A 19086-nucleotide genomic window follows, 5' to 3' on the forward strand; every position below is an offset into this window, starting at 1 on the left:
CATTAGAGCCTCTGCAGCATCCCTGCCTGGTAGCTGGGGAGATTTAATAAGAGCTGTGAAGATGCTCTCAGACTCTTGTGTCTGGGCTCCTAGGATATTGCTGTGGAATTTCTAATAACCGGGCTTCGTTCCAACGAAGACAGAAAGCCAAAGAACATCAAACTAAGTACACTCCTGGATCCCTTCAGTATAGCACAAGAGACAAAGGCAGCTCTCTCAAGCTCTCTTTTGTACTGTGGCTACATCCCCAGCGGCTACTGCTTCTTGTGTCGCTGAGACAATAAAACAGAGAGGAGAGTAGATTGAGTTACTCGCGGCCCATTTTCCGAGAGATGACTTTCAACGAGATGCAGGACAGCCAGCTGTTGTAATAGACACACGGTAAACTTAAAGCCTTACTCCCAACTGTTTTCAGCCCACTCTGTCAATTTTCCATCATTTTCCATCATGATGTGCAATTTGAAATAGAATCTCATTACTTGCTTCACTACAATTTCTCACTTGCCTGATAGTGGCTTTCCAATATTAAAAAAGTACTACATCGCAAAACGTACATTAAGGGATACATTTTCAGTGAGGATTTCTTAAAGTCTTGTCTTAAAGGATAGGTTCATACATTTTAAATATGTTTTAAAACAACAGTCAGGTGCCCACATGAACACTGAAACAGGTTTTTCTTGCTGTAACCATTCCTCCAGTACAATCTGGCCATTAAGAGATCTTCAGTGTAAGCAATGGGGGACAGAATCCATAGTCCTCATTCTGTGCAAAAATGTATTCAAAAGTTTATCTGAAGTTAATGAGGCCTCCACAGCCAGAGTTAGACAAATCAAGTGTGTATTTTCTGAAGTAACTGTCTTTTTTAGCATATAATTACCACAGCAGCACTTCACCGCTGCAGTGGAGAGATAGTTACAAGAGAAAATGAATTTTGGGCTACAACATTCAAATTTAGTAAGGTATTCATTATTTTTGACAGAAATATACAAGTGGATTACAAAGAAAGTGGATTCTAGCTGCTCTGGAGATGCTGTGTTGCTACCTTTCAATTAGCAGAAAACTATTTTTTGATAAAAAAAAGACTTTGTGATGATATAACCAGGTCTGGAGAAAAGTTCAACAATATTTGGGGATCATTTTAAGTGGTCTACATAAAGCTTTGGTTTTAAAAACTCCAATACGCAATGTTAAAGTTCAGCAAAATCATGACCTTCTCCTACAGTTATGATGCTACGTTGTGGTAACATCCTTGTTACCTCAAACCTGAAAAAACAGGTTTGAAAATAGCTTGAAAACAACTACTACTGGTCAAAACATTGACAGTCTAGGAAATCAACCTTCTCGTACCTATTTTCCCTTAATTTTCCACCGTCTGCAATTTCACTCTCTTTACTACTGTTTCTCATTTGTCAGATAGGTGGCTCTGCAATATTAAGATATTCTATTAATTTACCCTAAACAACTGTAGTATAAATGTTAAAAAAATAAAGTTCATGGTCTTCTTGCTGTCCTGCAGCTGCCTGTTTTCATGTATAAAATGTACATAAAAGGTCTATTATCTGAGTATCCACAGTAAAGGTTAACCACACAATGTCAAGAATGTCTGAAATTGCTTGCTGCAACTAATGGCAGTTTAGTTTTACAAGGTCCAGGCAGAAAATAGCTGGAGATGCTATGTATGAAATCCTTAAATTACAATATTTAATTACAATTACTACAGTTTAAAACATTGGCAAACTAGGAATTAATTATTGTGCTAGACTCGCTGCAAAATCTGCCAAATGCTTAAAATGTTCATCTAAAATGGGGGAAATGACAGCTGGAGCAGTAATAAAAAACCCTGAAGGCAGATGCAGTATATATTATAATTATTATACAAAAAAGCCAAGGAGAATAGAAAGGTGTAGATGAAATTGGAGCACTTGTACACAAAGTGTATTCTTAAATATATATATATGACCATTTGATATATGTCATACAGAGAGTAACTGTCATAAATTCTGTGGTATATTGTGGATTTTGTCATTTGTTTATCTTTGATTTGTTATTATTTATGTTACATTGACATTATGAAGAATTCTCACCATAGTAAACGAAAGCTTGCAGTGTGAATTCCCTGCGGATTATAATGACCAGGGCTTAGACTGAACACAAGTATGAAGGGTGCTGCCACATAGTCTCTACAGTAGGACTTTACTATACATAGCCAACAGCATGGGGGATGGGGAAGGCCAATGATTGCGTGTGTTTGAAACAGACTCAAAAGATGACCAGAGGTGTGTACAGTGTGTTTTTGCCTTTTAACATGTTTGCATGAGTACACTGAGAACACTGTAAAAGACAGAGGTGTAGCTTGCGTTTAATACCAGTGTATGTTTGCATGCATGTACACTGTTTGCAAGTTTGCACCATAAAATACACGTCTGCTTGCAAGCTGATATCCGCCTATTATTTCCTATGCGTGTCATCTATGTACATGTGTCATACTCACGTGATGACCAGTGAGGTGGAGAAGAGCAATGTTCCCAGCAGGCCACGCCGGCAGTCTGCGTTCTTCCTCTGGCGTTGGTGCATCTCGCCACCGCAGTTGTCACAGCAGCGGCACATGCAGAAGAAGAGGCCGACTATCGGCATCAGAACAGCGAACAGCAGGCCCACTGCCGCACATACTAAGAAGCCTATCTCATAGTAGATGGCCTAGAGTCAGCGGGAATGAAAGGAAAAATGAGATGAAGAACGGGGAGCAAATTATTTACGAAACACAATGGAGCAAGGAAGTGAACATGAGAATGAGATGGAGAGAGAAAGGGGCGTGGGGGAGCAGAGGTGAGGAGGGGAAAGGGTAGGTAAAAAACAACAAGGAATAGGGTTTGTTGAGAGAAAATAGAATTGGATTGAGTGAGTTGGGGAGTGAGGGAGACAAGAAAGGATAGATTAATAGCGGTGTACAGGAGAAGAAGGAAGGACACACACAAGGAGGTAGAGGATAAAATGAGCAACAAATCTAAAAATATCTGGTAGGATCCCCCCCGGTGGAAATTCTCTCTCTACTCTTTGTCCAAAAGGGATTTGTGGATAAACAATAAACACATTGCATAACACTACTTACTGCTGGATAATCCTTTCTTTCTTATTCTTAAATACCACAAGCCTGTTCAATAATCAACTCCTTAACTACATTATTTCACAACATAAATGCCATGTCTCTTTTTCTTAAAATAATTTTTTCCCCACATCAATTTCCAACAAATTGCAATATGCACTGAGAGGATAGCAATGCATGAAGGATGATGGGAAAATACTCAAAGGAGTATTGCAACAGAGCCATCCACGTAGCCTTGTGGTGCCATTTTCCCACGGAAAGAGAATTTCTGATGAAAAACCTGCTTCAATAGGAATGAACTACAAGGCAGAAAATCTCCATCTTAACAAGTACTTTAGACTTGTAATGAGTCATAAAGTACAGATTCTTCTTGAAACAAGCTAACAAATCCGCCCCTGGGGTGAGATAATGACACCTGTTTCAGTGCAGTTCATCCTTTTTAATAATTTTATTGCAGAAGTCTCAGTATCGCAAAACTAAGGGGCATCACACAACCCGTTCGATTTTATTATAAGTTACACTTAAAAAACCACGAAATGCAGATGAAATTATCTCTTTGGCAGTGGCAGATTTCTATCACTTGGTCCACGATAGGATTTTAGGGGCATTGTTGGGTGAATACCTTGCAACTCCAGCTTTACAAATGAAATGAAATAATTACATAGTCCTTTTTATAAAGTGAGAAATGTTCACCAAGTAATGCAGTCTAATATAACAACAGTTACCTTTTGTGAAGAACAATGTGTCCATCTCATTTATATAAATAAGAGTAGACCACATATTAGAAACCCTTCTCAGTATAACATAATACAATTAATCATAAACTGCAGCTTCCAAAATGACTGAAGTTGAATCAACATCTCCCTAAAATTCAACATAATAATAATCATGAAGGGAAAACTTATTGTGCGACTTTTGTATTAGATTGCATTTGTTTTAGCTAGGCGTAGATAAATAGTAGTACTAGAAAATGGATAGTTGTCAAGCTCAAGTCATTTTTTGAAGAAGTACAGTTTTCACACGCACTTGAAAAATACAGATAGAATCTGCAGTGAATAGTTAGTTTGTTAATACTAGAGGCTTGTTAGGGTTAAACAGTTAATAAGAGTGCAGTGAGGTCAGAGAGGGAGTAAATTGTGGCGAGGACAAGTATGATTAAAGTGCGTGGACCGAGACCGTTAGTGCAGGAGTGAGCGGAGGAATGCTGACAGTCGTATAATTATATGAAAACTCTATATTCAGACAGTTTGATTGTGCTGTATGAATTGTGCTTTGTCTCTGAACAGTCAGCTGTGAAATCTACACATCCGTCATTACAAAGCCTCAATAATCCTCGACTTTGATTGAATATTAGAAATATTGAGAGAGTTAAAAGTGCTGCAGTTGGCAGGATCTTAGTAGAGCTTCCACCTCCTCTTGTCATGCATCACAGTGCTCCCACCTAATCTGCCCCTATCTAAACCACACTCCGCATAGGCTTTGGAAATTGGCGAAATTGAATAGGGGATTGGTAATTCCCACACCATATGTAACTTGTCACAATAATGTTCAACAGCTTCTTGTTATGAAAGGATCAAAGCAGGGCTGCTATCACTGCTCCTGAATGGACAAACTGCTCTCCCAGCTGATTTGTACTAATCTTAATCACCCTCATAAGTCAATGACCCTGCGTTCTCCAGCGACCTGCAGCTTTTGCTTTTTAACATGCAGGGTAAAAAGAAATGGCTTCTGAACATGAACATAGTATTCTTCTCTGATTCATTCGGAAATATCTGTGCACAGCTCCAAAAGCTTGTGTTTGGATGAGAGAGGCTCCTGGCTGTGTCAAAACCGGACCTTAAGGAATAAAAACATGGATGGTTTCAGGGTCAGTGGAAACTGAGAGAAAAGCAGAGACCAGAGAGTTTTGAAGATGTAGAGAAGCAAAGAAAGAAAAGAAGAGACACTGGGCATGTGTATGTATGTCCTATGTCATTTAAAAGCACCAATGTCAACCCAGTTGTTGAGGACATTGTGCAAATCTGAACGCTTGCATTGTCATTCTGCTTCTGGGCTCTGCTTGTTACTGGGAGTATCTTCACAAAAAAAAGGTCAAAAATGTTTTATTTTTTTCCACCACCACTCTTCAAGGGCCTCCAGCTCTGACTATTTTTGGACTATAGCTTTGTCTTGGCAAGTGCCCAAAAGAAGAAGGTGACCTTCCAATAAGAACAAACTTTATGATGAGTTGGCAGCATGTCTGAGTGGTGAAGACAGACAACGCTGTAACTTTAATTAGGGCTGGACGATATGGCCAAAAATGTTATCACAATAAAAATATTTCATATCATTCGATATCAATAATTATCACGATAGATATCATTATTTCTTTCTTTCTGATTTTTTGAGTGAAAATTGAAGAAACAAGATGGTTAATTATGTGGTTAAACTTTTCTTTATGGTCAGAATGTGACAAACACTTGACGCCAAACAGTAGATCAATTAACAAATCTGACCTAACATTCTAAACTATTATGATGAAATCTTTTTCAACAAATATGATTAGTAATTTTCAGTCCCTTTTCCTCAACCAAATACATTTTTTAAATAGAAAAATTAAGAGCTAATTTGTAAATGATTCATTTTCATTTCAATTAAACCAAATATTTATTGATGATATATTGAACATTTATTATATTGTTATTGAGGAAAGTATTATCGCAATAAAAAATTACAATTATCATCATTATTGTTTTATTGCCCAGCCCTACTTTAATCAGATTTAATCAAAGCAGCAGCCACAAGGCCTGCTGAAGGTTCCTCGAGCAAGAGGCTGTAAACTGCTCATGGACTGCAAGCTAAATACCTGAGTTAGGGAAGCCACAGTGAATGAATTAACGTCAGGGTTCTTTGTGGGTTTTTTGAGGTTCTTATTCATTATTGTGGCTCAGATCCTATTTCTTGATAGTCCATTGGGTTGGACGTGGATGAATACCACTCACAAGAGACACATGATCATTCTCAATTACCGTATATCTCTTTAGTATCAAAGGTGAAGACTGCAATTCTGCAACCTCACAAAAATCAGAAAGCCTTTGATCACAGCTGGACTATTTAAATCCACTGTATGGAGGCTTTTCATTCAAATCAAGATTACACCAGGCCTTTCACTGATTAGCTATCCTTCAACAGTCCACAGTCTGCAGCTGCTTTACTGTTTTGGTTGATTGGTCTGCTTTGCATTCATTGGGCAATGACACACACAAGACATACAAGACATTTTCACTTTGATATGGCAGCTAGGTAATTGAACTTGTGTCAGAAAGAAATTTGGTGATGTATTTTACAAAACATCAAGGTAGCAGCTCCAGTATGAATGACATTGGAAAATATTCATGTATTGTCATTGTAAATCATGCATTTCTCAGGAGTGACCAAAAATCTGATTAACTCCTTATTACTTGTAAGGAAGCAATGGGATATACACGGAGAGGGCTTTTTTTTCGTGTGTTATTTCTTGAGTGATGCATTTTAAGCTCTTGGGAGGAAACATGTTTTTACAAAGCTGTGGCAGCGCTGCATAAAGTGTGTCACTGGTCCAGGTCAGTGTGAGAAGATTTATAGTAGTAAAAAGAGTTCTGCCATTCTGCAACATCAGCACTCAAAAGATCAAGTGTGTTCATGTGTGGCTCATCCTTGCTGTGGTTTGGGTGGCTATCAGCAGTTTTCAAAGCTATTCTGTCTGAAGATTTATGTTTATTCCCTGATATATATTTATTCAACATCCCTGCTTTATCATAAGGTTCTGTGTGATAGTAATATTAACACAAATTGAGAGCTAAAGTCTTTGTTGTATGCCAAACCCATATTGATGTTTGTTTGTTTTTTTCCATCAGTTTGATATGGCTTTGACGGGAATGTGTTACATGCTCATCCCCTAACAGGGCTAGCAAGTCCTCAGCAGCCAAGTTGGAAACTAGAGTTATGGCCATGATACTGGTGTAAAAGAATATTCCACATGGCCTGTTAAATGTATGAAATTCATTCCAGAGCACTAAAACTCTTCCTTGGTGATCCAGTCAGCATTGTTGCTCCTCCATGAAGATGAAAATATAGATCTAATTCATGACATGTCTCAAAAGAGACAGGAGCTACAATTTTAGCCAAGCTAACCTGGTGGTTGTCAGATGGATAGGGTGGCTGGGTGAGAGTCCTAGGGCTGCACAACTAATCATTAATATTCCAGTGATGAAGATGGTTGAAATAAACAAAAATGTAGTAATATATCAACTAAAGTGTAACATAAAGTGATTTTAGGCAGAATTGTGCAACCCTGATGACTCTGGACAGTGGAGCATGGTGAGACAGGGAATGGGTTGCACTGTAAGTCCAGCGTGCAGACTTTACCTGAAGAGTCAGCACTACGTTCTCTGGCTGAGGGAGACCAGAGCAGATCAGATGAAGAGGGCATGCAGAAGACAAAGGCATTGCAGCGTCAAAGAAGGAGCAAAGCCACAAAACAAAAATATGTGGATGAAATACAACAACAAAAAGAGAAATCATAGAATTCAAAACTGGCATGCATATCCACATAGCTGCATATTGTAACACTGCACACACACGGACAGCAAATTCTCCCCACTAATTGAGAGGAAGGTACAGAGTGAACTCTCACCGTAGATCTGTCAAAGAACTAGAAAATGTCATTGGTTATCAAGGTTGTTCCTCATAAAAATTCAAATGGTATATCCCTTTCTAAATTCACGTTGTGCCAGAAGCAATCACCATTATTTTAGTAAAAACATGGACTTGCCTTGGCATGTAAAAGCTTTTACCGTCTTGCTGCAGAGAAGTCAGGGACTACAGAGGATCTCAAAAGGTACAAGTCTTAAATTGTCATCATAAATTGTTATCAAAAATTGCTGCATCCAATCAGAAAAATACCCATAATGTAATAAGGTATAGAAAATCATCATTTAACACACACTGACATACCTTTTGGTATTCCGTGTGAATGGCTCCAAACTTGTCCTTTGCCAGTTTGACAATAAGATCTGCAACGACACATAGAAAACAAACACAACATGAAGAAATATTGTTGTTTTTCTAAATCCAATGGTAATTGTATACAATTTAGCAAGTCGCAAACAGATGCTGTGTTGCTGCCTTGGTTTACTCACATTGTATACCAACTTTTACCACTAGGGTGTCACCAAAAATCAATCCTGTGAATTATTAGCTTGAAAATGGACACGAAACTTTTCTCACTCTGGTAAATACATGACAGCTATTCAATAATGATGTGTTCTCCCCTAAAGCAAAGCAAATTTTGATATGGAAAGTTTCCTCAGCCAACAGCAGGAAACCACAGTATATAGTTAATGTGAGAAATTGTTGCTGTCAAGCTGAAGCAGCAAGTTGACATCTTTGACATGATGGTGTCATGAAATCCAGAGCCAAACTCTGACACTGCAGTGTCCCTTCATCCCCATCTCTTCCCTCTGGGCTTAGACTGGGGCAAGTCTGAATGACAGGATCAGGAGCTCTTATTTTATTTATGGACTGACACCATGTTAGGATCCTGTTGATGTTGTTAATATTCTGGCTATTTTTGGATCTCAGAAGTACTCACAGTATAACTCAGGAAACTGATATTCTAGATGCAAAAGTCCTTATTAATTTTGCCTGTTAGTGTGACAGTTACAGATATTCATGAAACATTAATAGTTAAAATGTTAATGACAACTAGGTACTGCATAATACCCCTCTTTAATAGAAAAAAAATGTTACAAAACTGCATTCATACAAATTTTGGATATAAACAAGTTCCAAACAACACAACAATGGGTTAAAAATCTGTTGCTCTTACCAGTAAGAGAGGCAGTAATGTTTAGATTTTTGAGAATTTGCTGAATATATGTAGCAGTTTAAATAATAATTTGAGTGAATTATGATCAATTATGGATCAGCTCAATGATACAAAACATTATTTTATTTCAAATTAGAAAAAGACCCAAACAAATCTCCTATAAAATACTGTACATCTCTGTTCTCTTTCATATCTACACCTAGAGCAGAGCTAGTTGCAATTCATCATATAATGATGACAGAGACAGCAAGTCTTCTCAGAGGCACTTGGTTTCCCAAAATAAGATGCACGACTTTTCCTCCTTCTGCAATGCAGTGTTTCTTTTTCTCTGAAGGAAGACTATATCCAGATGAATTGTTGACAAGAATTGTTTTAATTTATCACAAAACAGACCTATGATCCCTGCCCATTATTCAAAGCATGAGATTTGTATTAATATGAGCGTGCTTCAGGCTTATGCTTCACCTAGTTATTACGGCTGTTTAGGAAGAGAGGAGCTTATCTTTTAAAGTAGTCATGCTTAATTGTCTTTATTTAAACATGTATTAAAGTAGGATTATTTGACTAAAAGTGTGTTTTATTTTCCAGTCAGTCTTCCTCAAACTTCTACAATTCTGCACTTGACCTGCCTGGTACAACCACAGGTTTGTACTGGTTGTTACAGAGCTAGAACAGGTGCAGCATGAGTGCCTCGCTTAAGGGCAGTCTGATAGTTGTTACATTAAGCCAACAGATGAAGTTTGTGATACGCTTTTTCTGCCAGAATCTTCACACAAATTCCCAGAAACAAAAGTCTGCTTTATAGGTCAACCTATGCCAGCGGTTTCTAGCTTCTAGGTTAGTTCTTCCACACCAGCTGTCGTCAGTCACAATTGTGCATTTCGGCGTGAGGTGTAAAATTGAGCCTATAATCTTTTCAATGGCTTTTGTGTGCGTTTCAAAGAAGCCCCTGAACTTGTGGTGAAGGTGTGTTTAAATTTCTTTTGTACCCATAAAGATACAACCTGTAACGATGGTAAACAAGATCTCAACAACGGCTCAATAAGCCCTCAAGCCTAAACATTGTAGTAATTTGTCACAAAATGAGATGACATCTTTTGGTATAATATCAGATTCAATAGAGAAGAATTAAAGGACAGAGAAACAGATCAATGACAAATTACTGTTCACCACTTCTTCCTAGTCTTTAAATCCGCATTATGGTGACATTTCCAAAGATCAGCTCAGTCTGAACCATCTGTTAATATAAATGCATATTAGGGTTGCAACTGCTGGTCACTTTCTTGAATAATTATCGAAATGTCAGAGAAAAGTCACAATTTTGTAGAGCCCATCTTCAGGTTGCTTGTTTTGTCAGAAAAATTTCCCAGGACCTAAACATTTTCCATTCCCTATCATAGAAGACAAGCAGCACATCTTGTAGGTACATTTATTGGCACAATATAACAGGTTATATAATGAAATTGAGCTTTGCGACTCCATTCTCTACATAGCCGACAATATACATTAATACAGAAGCAATTTTAAAAATGGTAAGCAGAAATAAACAGTATTCAATAATCAATGGAGCAGTGCGGAGGGTGAATTTGAGTTTAAGAGCCTGATAGCTTGGGGGGAAAAGCTGCTCTGCAGTCTGGTGGTGCGACAGCTGAAACTTCTCTTCCCAGAAGGCAGCAGGGTGAACAGGCGGTTGCTGGGGTGGGTACTGTCCTTTAGTATGTCTGTCCTTTGGGCTTTTTGAGCTTTCTTCACCAGCGAGCTTTCTTCACCATCTCTCATCTCTCACCAGAGATGAGAGATGACCATGTCAGGTTCTCTGTGATGCTGATTCCCAGCAACCTTAAACTGTTCACCTGCTTCACCTCAGCTCCACCGATGTAGACAGGAGTGTGTGTCTTTATCTCCTGTTTCATGAAAAAACAATGATCAGCTCCTTAGTTTTGCTGTTGTTCTCTGTGCACCACCACACAAGATTATCAGTTTCGTCCCAATATGAAGTCTCATCTGCGCAACTGGAGAAGCTGGAAATTGTGATTTTTTCCCCCTTTCTGCTTGAAAAATCACTTGAATCAGATCATCCAAAAATTCAACTAAGGGCTAGTTGTCAGAAGCAACCAAAGCGTAAGCACAACGACAATATCTTTTCTCTGAAACGTCTGAAAATCATTTTAACATTAACCAAATTCACAGGAGACACTGTTGTCAGATCAGAACAACTGGAGTTGATCAACTCAGAGTGAGAGAGGAAAGAGAAGGCTGCCACTGAAGCAAATCTGAAAATATTGAATACTGAAGATAATTTAGAATAAATAAATGAATGAATAACTGACTTTACCAAAGAAACTGAAATAAAATCAACAGGTTTTACTCAATACAGAAGAAAGTTTTTTCTGCCTTTGAGAAATGTTTGTCCGAATCCAATATCTGAAAGACTAATGAATGAACTTGAAACTACTAGGTTTACTCAGTCAAGAGGAAACACAAAGAATAAAAGAAGCAGTGGAGGATGGAGGAATATAAGATAGAGGAATGAGAAAGAAAGGACAGATCAAAGACAGCGGGATAAGAGAGGAGAAACATTTTGAGAGGTGAAAAGAGAGAAAAGCAGCAAGGAGAGAGGTTTCTACTGAGGTGTCTAATCCCTCTCTCCATGAACGAAAAGCTCACTTTATGCTCGTTTCCACCCACGTTAATGCTGTCCTTCCCACTCTCTCTGCTGGCCCTCATCATTTTAAAAAGGCACATAAGTGTATTTGTCAGGATGCCCTGACCTTTAACCCATCTAAACCAACCTGTTTGTCATGTTGACAATATCTTAATGATTCTCCATGAACTGTAAACTGCAAAATGCATACACATTATTGAAAATGTTGATTTAAATGTATGAGAGAATCAATGTATATGTAAATGCATCGCAGAGGCCAGCTTCAGTAGCTTCTCAGCTCTGAACCAAATCGAGGTAGAGGTTTTAGAGCAGATTTAATGACGCTTTGCAGGGAGCCCAAGATAAAGCAAAACCTGGCAAGATGAATTTTTCATCAATTTCATGAGAAGCGAGTCGCCCGCCCAGAGGAATCCAGCAGCTCTCTATCTCAGTTTGGCTGCCTGGTTTTAGAATAGCAGAGGAAGAGGCTACTTTGATGGCCATGAACAGGGGGTATCACAGAGTACTGAATGCTTTCCTGGACCAGAACTTATATTGGTCTTTTAATCAGTAGTAGTAATAGTTAGTATAGTTCCTTGTTTTGGTTCAAATTTCAGTAGAATATTTGGCTTTGCAGCATCATTTTAAAGTTGGTTTGGTTGTTTCTGCTGCCTAGTTTTAAACCAGGGCTTGTAAATAAAACATGAACTCAGCAAGTATGTTTATTGAACTGTGTGATCCAGTGTGATTTTAACAGCAGGGTGTCAAAATAAATCAGATTTCAGTCCATGTAACCTTAGATTAGCATTTACATGCATTCGTCTGCACCCTTTCCCTTAATTTAACTTATGTTATGTAATATATACGTGTTCATCCTGGCTAAGAACACATAACAAGATAGCTCAATATGGCACTTAGCCCCTAACTGATTCTTTATGCTTGGATTTCCTGCTGTCTGCCATATATCAGAAGGTGGGTTTTTTTGCCCCCTATAATTGGTTCAAAATATGCAAACACACAGCTCACATGAGGACTGAAACCAGGGCTGGACTGGGACAAAAAAAAATTAAAAATAAATCAACCCTGGCATTTTTGGCCAATACACCATCCTTCCATTTAAGGGCTCAGATCAGGGGTGTGACAAAACACTTAGCCCATGAGATGCAACATTGCACAAGATTGGGGCCATGAAAACAAGACAAGAATATATTTTAATAGACCTATTATTTAGAAAAAAAAATTAATAGTTGATAGGGGGGTCTGGGGATCCTTCCCAGAAGATTTTGAGCATTAAACACTTAATTTCTTACATTCTGGGGACATTTTCTGCACCAGGGAAGCACAAAATTCAGGTGGCAGATGACTATTCACAATATAAAAATATAATAGAATATTATGCAGTAATCAGTAACTTATTGTTTTTAGCCTAGGTAATTCTTTTTGGACAACACAGTTTTCTTCTATATTTACAATGCATTGCAGGCTTATTGTGCAAATAAACCTTTTTCATAGCATTTTTATTTGTTAATTAACATTTCTTGGTGCAAGCTATTTTTCAGAACATTTTTAACAAATGCTTTAAATAGTGGTGGGTAGCCTACATGTCCCCAGTGTAAATGACCCCACCTCCCTGCTCCCTCCCTACAGGTTGAGCTACTCCATGCTTACCGCTTACCTCCACTCTCCTGCTCTCTCGCCCTCATTTCTGTCACTTTGCTCCGCTGTCTCATGCCTCCTCCTCTGTCTGGCAGTGGCCACGGCTCTCCTTTACTCCTTCAAGTGCCTGTGCCTGCACTATGTCGGGTACTGCAGCTGACTGCAGCTCTGGTAGCAAACATATCTGTTGTTTTCGCACATTTCGCGGCATCCGTCTTTCTTTTTTGCATAACGCAAGAAACTGAGAGCAGATGGGGTGGGGGCTAGTAAGAGATGTGATTGGCCTGGCAATGTGTTAGTATAGAAAATTACCCGATGGGCCGCTGGCCATGCTCTTTGGGCCGATCGTTGGCCCACAACAGTTATATAAATACATAATTTAACAGACCCAGTCACTTCTCCTCTTCTGAAAACATTCATGACTTGCTAACCCTCCCGTTTTTCACTGACATCTCCCGGCTTCCTACCAGCTCACAGCAGTTTAATGTTACGGTAGCTGGGTGTTGAAAGCTGCTGATAGACGTAACTGTAGATTTATTTCAAACAGTGTGGCAGTTCTAGCGAACGGTCCACATTTGTCCCTAGTTCATCACTTCTAAATATTCTCTAAAATCACGTAACGTTACAGCAGCTAACGCTGCACGTTGCTAAATTAGCCACAAAGCTAATGCCGTGTTTATCAGTGGAGGAGCGCTAACGTTAATGAGCCGTTAAACTATAGTTTCTGACTTATTCTAAATATATCTGCGGGCCGCCTGTCTGCAGTTAGTCGGTGTGTCTGACATGAATAAACCAGAGTGGACATGTAAATAAAATGAGCTGAACAAGAATCTAAACACGGCTTCCTGTAGCTCCTCTTTTTGTGACATTGTAGATGTGAAACTCTGTAGTCAGAGACGTAACGGCTCTGGTTGTAGTCATAACGTTAGTTAAATGAAATCTCAATGTTGCAGGTCCTCGTTGTAGACATTCCTGTAGTATTAGATGCATTCAACAGCAGCTCACTGGATCCTAGACGGCATGATTTATACCGATGGTGGTTAAATGGTTTCACGTGGCTTTGGTTAGAATTAAAGAGTGCTGTAAAGGGATGAACTGGATGTGAATGTGCTACATTGAAATTATGGAAGATTATGTGTAAAGTGAAATACACATGCTTATCCTCTCTCACTCTCTCTGCTTACAGATGGCTGAAAAAGTTGCACAATCTGGATAAATACACAGCTTCCTCAATCTTTATGCACACCCTTTTCACTTTAAAGGACAACATTATAAACCTTATACATCCACCTTTTGAGTGTCAATCACTGTATTTTTTAAGTCATACCATAATTTAACATGGTCTAAAAATTAATTAAAAAGATATTCAATTGTAATTTGAATATATCTGGATTTGGGACTACTGGTCAAACAAAACTAACAAATCACCTTTGGGAAATTGTGACATTTTTCACTACTTCCTGATGAACAATTCACCAAACGATTAACTGATTAATCTACCCTTATTTTGTTGATTAAACAGTGATGACATAGTTACATATTCATTATTGAACAGTTATTTGCAGCACTACAAAAATTTAAAACATCTACAGAAGTAGAAGTTGGTAAAAGAAATTGACAGTGGCCATGTAATGTATTTGCATACTTCCATGGTTACTGTATACTGTACCATAAGGCATAGTAATTAATTTGTTAATTAAGAAAATACAAGAGAAAAACTATCACAGCAAACAAAGTGTGATGTGTGACTGGTAATCCTCCCAGCAGCCCCTCTGGGTGTGGTGGGAAAAAAGGCGATTAGTACCGTGGATTAAATGATTTGAAGAAGTGTTCAAGCCTACGCCTTTAGTGACTGAAAACAATAACACGCATGTCTATCTAAGCATTAACTGTCTATAGGAATTTACGGCAGCAAAGGCTCCTGTTGGTGAAACCTACACAATGGCTTTTAGCTACACAACCACCTACACCACATTCTGTTTTTTAAAGAAAAATCATGAATAGCAGCTAAGAGCGGAGGCCGTGGCACTCCACGGAGAGACACTTTATAATGTAGCTTTGTTGCCACTCTCATCAAAAGCAATGTGACTCTACGTAATGGCTTTCATTTTATGTTTGCTTATCTTTGTTCAGCTTGTTGTCTTTGTGTAACTTTATATTTACATAAATACTCATCAGTCTGGGATGGAAACAGGATCTTTCTGTTATGAGACGTTCAATGTAACCAATAGGGCTGCAACAGTTAATTGAATAATTTATTAGTTGTCAACTATTAAATTAATCGTCAACTATTTTGATAATTAATTAATCTGTTTGAGGTAAACTTCTCTGATTCCAGCGTCTCAAATGTGAATATGTTCTGGTTTCTTCGCTCCTCTGTGACAAGAAACTGAATATCTTTGGGTTGTGGACAAAACAAGACATTTGAGGTCATAATCTTGGGTTTGGGAAACACTGATCAACATTTTTCACATTTTTAGACATTTTATGGACCAAATAAATAATCGAAAATTGGACATTATGTGGTTGTTATTGAAGCAAATTAGTTTTGACGGTTTAAAGCTTTCAAAGAGGCTTAAAGAGGTGGTATTATGCTCATTTTCAGGTTCAAAATCCTATTTAGAGGTTGTACCAGAACAGGTTTACATGGTTTCATTTTCAAAAAAAAACACCATATTTTTTGTCATACTGCACATTGCTGCAGCTCCTCTTTTCACCCTATGTTGAACACTTCGTTTTAGCTATGGAGTGATGCATCTTGCCTCTACATGATCTTTGTTGGGTGTTGCACATGCACAGTTCCTAGTTAAGGACTACTAGCCAATCAGAAGCAGAGAAAGGCAGGTCAGCGAAAAGACGGTAAACAGCTTCGATTCAGCTGTAGGCTACATGTTGCCGAACAGCTTGGCAATTTGGACTGGAGCAAGAGTTTCAGAGTGGTGAGTTATTAATCTGTAACAAATGTGTCTTTCATCCATAAAGTTTTAACTGAGCTCTGTCTCTACATCACAGTAACAACTTCATGTCCATTGACTGCCTGGAGGGTAGCTAGTGTTTGGAAGGGAGAGGAGAGGCAGCAGGCGGACGTGTTGTCACTGTGTACTGCATCTCACGGTTTTTCCACCGGTGTTTTTGAGGGCGTGTTGGACTAGTCGCTCGGACGAGCATTATGACACGTATTTTCTTGTGACATCACAAGAAAGCGGAAGTAAAGGCTGGATCACAAACGAGCTGTTTTCAGGCAGTTCAGAGCAGAGTTTTCTGTGGGAGATTGGAACTCCCTTTGGGGTGGACTTTGGGCTTTTTCACTTTGCAAACCCATTACATGCACAAAAAAGGTTTATACCTCAATAAAAGGACAGGGAAAAAGCCAAAAAGCACAATGCCACCTCTTTAACCTGCACAAACTATTCAGTAATATCATGTTACAAACATTCTATGGAAAGCCAATAACCTTGTGGGTGATTAAAGCCTTGTTCAAATAAACGTCACACAAAATAGGTCCAATTGACAATGAAGCTGCCTGGTGGGGGTGAGACAAGAGTGTTAAAGGTTGTAGAAAGCACTTTCCCACTAGAGTACCGAAAAGAAAATACATTTTTACTGAACCTAGGTTTTACCCTTTCACTTCTCCTCCGCCTGCAAAAATGCAAATGCAAACAAAATGATCTTTGTGTTAGGCTATGTGTGATGCTCATTCAGCTGGTATCTTCATCTTGATAAACTGTCAGTGCTGATATATCGAAAGACAGCAAACATTATAACAGCAGTGTGAATATACTATGTATGTACTGATAAATTTTGGTAGAAGTCTTATAAATATTTCACTTGGTGATTGAACCAATTAAATCCACTTTGCAAGCTGTGTGGAACATCGCTTTGTTTAGGGTTTAGGCCAGCTCACTGTGGATATCACGTTGATATAAAGCTTGTTAAATACTGTTTAATACAGTTTGAAAAACAATATTTTGAACACATAAAATTAACAAATATTGATGAGGTCCACCTAAAAGAGTCTCCACCAATTTAGCATTGCACTTCTATAAAATTAAAAAAATCTAAATCAATGCAGCAGAACTAGAGATATCATCTTTTTTTATTGTACACAGCCTTATTTCTTGTCAAAACCCGGTGCCTACATTACCCACAATGCAACTTATCTGTACCCTGCACCCTGAACAGAGCACACAGTGCACAGGTGAGAGGGGAGGTGTGAACAGGTGGGAGGTTCATTCAAATTAGGCAACACAAAGAGTTGTGAGCATTTTTGGGGAAAATGTGTCGTGAGATATTGCACTGAGAATAGACATCTCAGAACAACGGCTGTTTGTGTCACAACTTCAATCTGCTGCGGTTTCGGTGATTTAATCAACAAGAGTGAAGTACTTGAAACAAATGTGCAGCAACAGCAGAATAATGCTGAAAATTTTAATTTAAATAAACCATTAAAAAAAATAACTTTCAATTCAACTCTTTTAATGACACCCAGCCAGTTGATGTTTTTAGAACGGCATGTAAGCAGTAACGTCTATAAATCAGTCTGCATTATCTACATTAATATGGGCGATTCTTACAGTATCTTGTCCATAGCTAATTTATACTGTATGAAAAGGCCTCTATAAAATAACCACTCACACCTCACGTGAGATGGGTCTGTTATAAGTCAGTATTCTGCCTGTTTATGTAGGACACATCAGATTAAAGGAGTTATTGTGCATCACTGCCTCCTTCCAACTTAGAAAAACGTACTGTCTAAGATATGATGTAACCATTTGCAATGGGAAATATAATGGAATTACAATTGAAAAGGTGTCAGATTGATGTGATCATGTAAACTGCTTCACCAAACCATTTTTTTGTTTTATTATTAATTTTTATCATTACTATAATAATTAGCTGTTAAAAAAAATTTTTTTTAAAAATCACACCATCTGCCTGTGGCTGCAGATTTGAGGTGTTGTGTGTTCACATTATGCTGCTCTGCACCAACCAGACAACAATGTGATTTCCTGGAGAAACGTCTTTTTGATTGGCACAGCTGTTTCAGAACGATGAGACCAGTGATGTGACCGGTGAGCGTATTTATTAATGACCCTCTGATTTATATTCAACTTCACCCAGCCATTTTTCACTAAAAAATAACAGGTACACTTGGAGACGTCCACACAGTCTGTGTGTTCTTCACTTGTCATTGTGCTTTTGCTGCGATTACAAATGGTCTTAGGTGGACAATTTTTTTAATGGTGACACTCGTAAATTACCTTGACTGCGTTTTGCTGTACTGTCATTTCTTGTTACTTATTAGATTACAATATATACTGATATACCTGCAATTACATATAAATACAGTATATTGGCAAGATTTTTTGGTCTAGCTCAATTTTATAGTCTATAGTATAGTATAGTTAATACAGCATGCAATCATTTCTGCTTTACAGTAAGTGCAGTTAAAACATCCACCAGGAGTACTGCAGAAAGTGGAATGGGAGTGGAGCAAATCTTGACAGAGGAGACAGAAAGCAAGTCACAGATATGCTGCTGTGACTTGCAGACGTGCACTGCTTACTACTAGACACTGTTAATGCTGCTGGTGTAAGAATTGAAGCTGATTTTATGTCTTAAGTTGCTCTGCATAAGAACATAAGCTAACAGCTGAAATGGAAAAGCAGAGCATGTAAAAGAGGAAGAGACAGAAGGAAAGACTGCCGAAGGGAAAAAAAGATCTGGAACAGGCTGAGACAGATGGACAAAGAAAAACAGCAGAGAGAAAGAGTCAGGGGGAGGTATAAATGGATAGAGTGTGAAAACTAATGGAGAAGAGAAATGGCAGGATAG

At 38.4% G+C, this 19086-nt stretch overlaps 2 protein-coding genes and 1 long non-coding RNA gene across 3 annotated transcripts in view; 2 read left to right on the forward strand and 1 right to left on the reverse strand.

Annotated features, from left to right (window-relative positions):
- The window catches only part of LOC123971410 (cytoplasmic FMR1-interacting protein 1 homolog), a 1205200-nt gene that overhangs the window by 163464 nt on the left and 1022650 nt on the right, over positions 1-19086 (forward strand). The window lies entirely within an intron of this gene.
- scfd2 (sec1 family domain containing 2) overlaps positions 1-19086 on the forward strand; it is a 128204-nt gene that overhangs the window by 47593 nt on the left and 61525 nt on the right. The window lies entirely within an intron of this gene.
- LOC123971466 overlaps positions 1-19086 on the reverse strand; it is a 31737-nt gene that overhangs the window by 766 nt on the left and 11885 nt on the right. Inside the window, exons 2-3 of the long non-coding RNA XR_006825186.1 lie at positions 8078-8136; positions 2492-2697 (exon numbers count right to left, since the gene is read on the reverse strand). This is a non-coding gene — a long non-coding RNA (uncharacterized LOC123971466). The remainder of the gene's footprint in view (positions 1-2491; positions 2698-8077; positions 8137-19086) is intronic.

The sequence above is a fragment of the Micropterus dolomieu genome, linkage group LG05 (genome assembly GCF_021292245.1).
Source record: "Micropterus dolomieu isolate WLL.071019.BEF.003 ecotype Adirondacks linkage group LG05, ASM2129224v1, whole genome shotgun sequence".
In the NCBI taxonomy this organism is placed as follows: Eukaryota; Metazoa; Chordata; class Actinopteri; order Centrarchiformes; family Centrarchidae; genus Micropterus; species Micropterus dolomieu.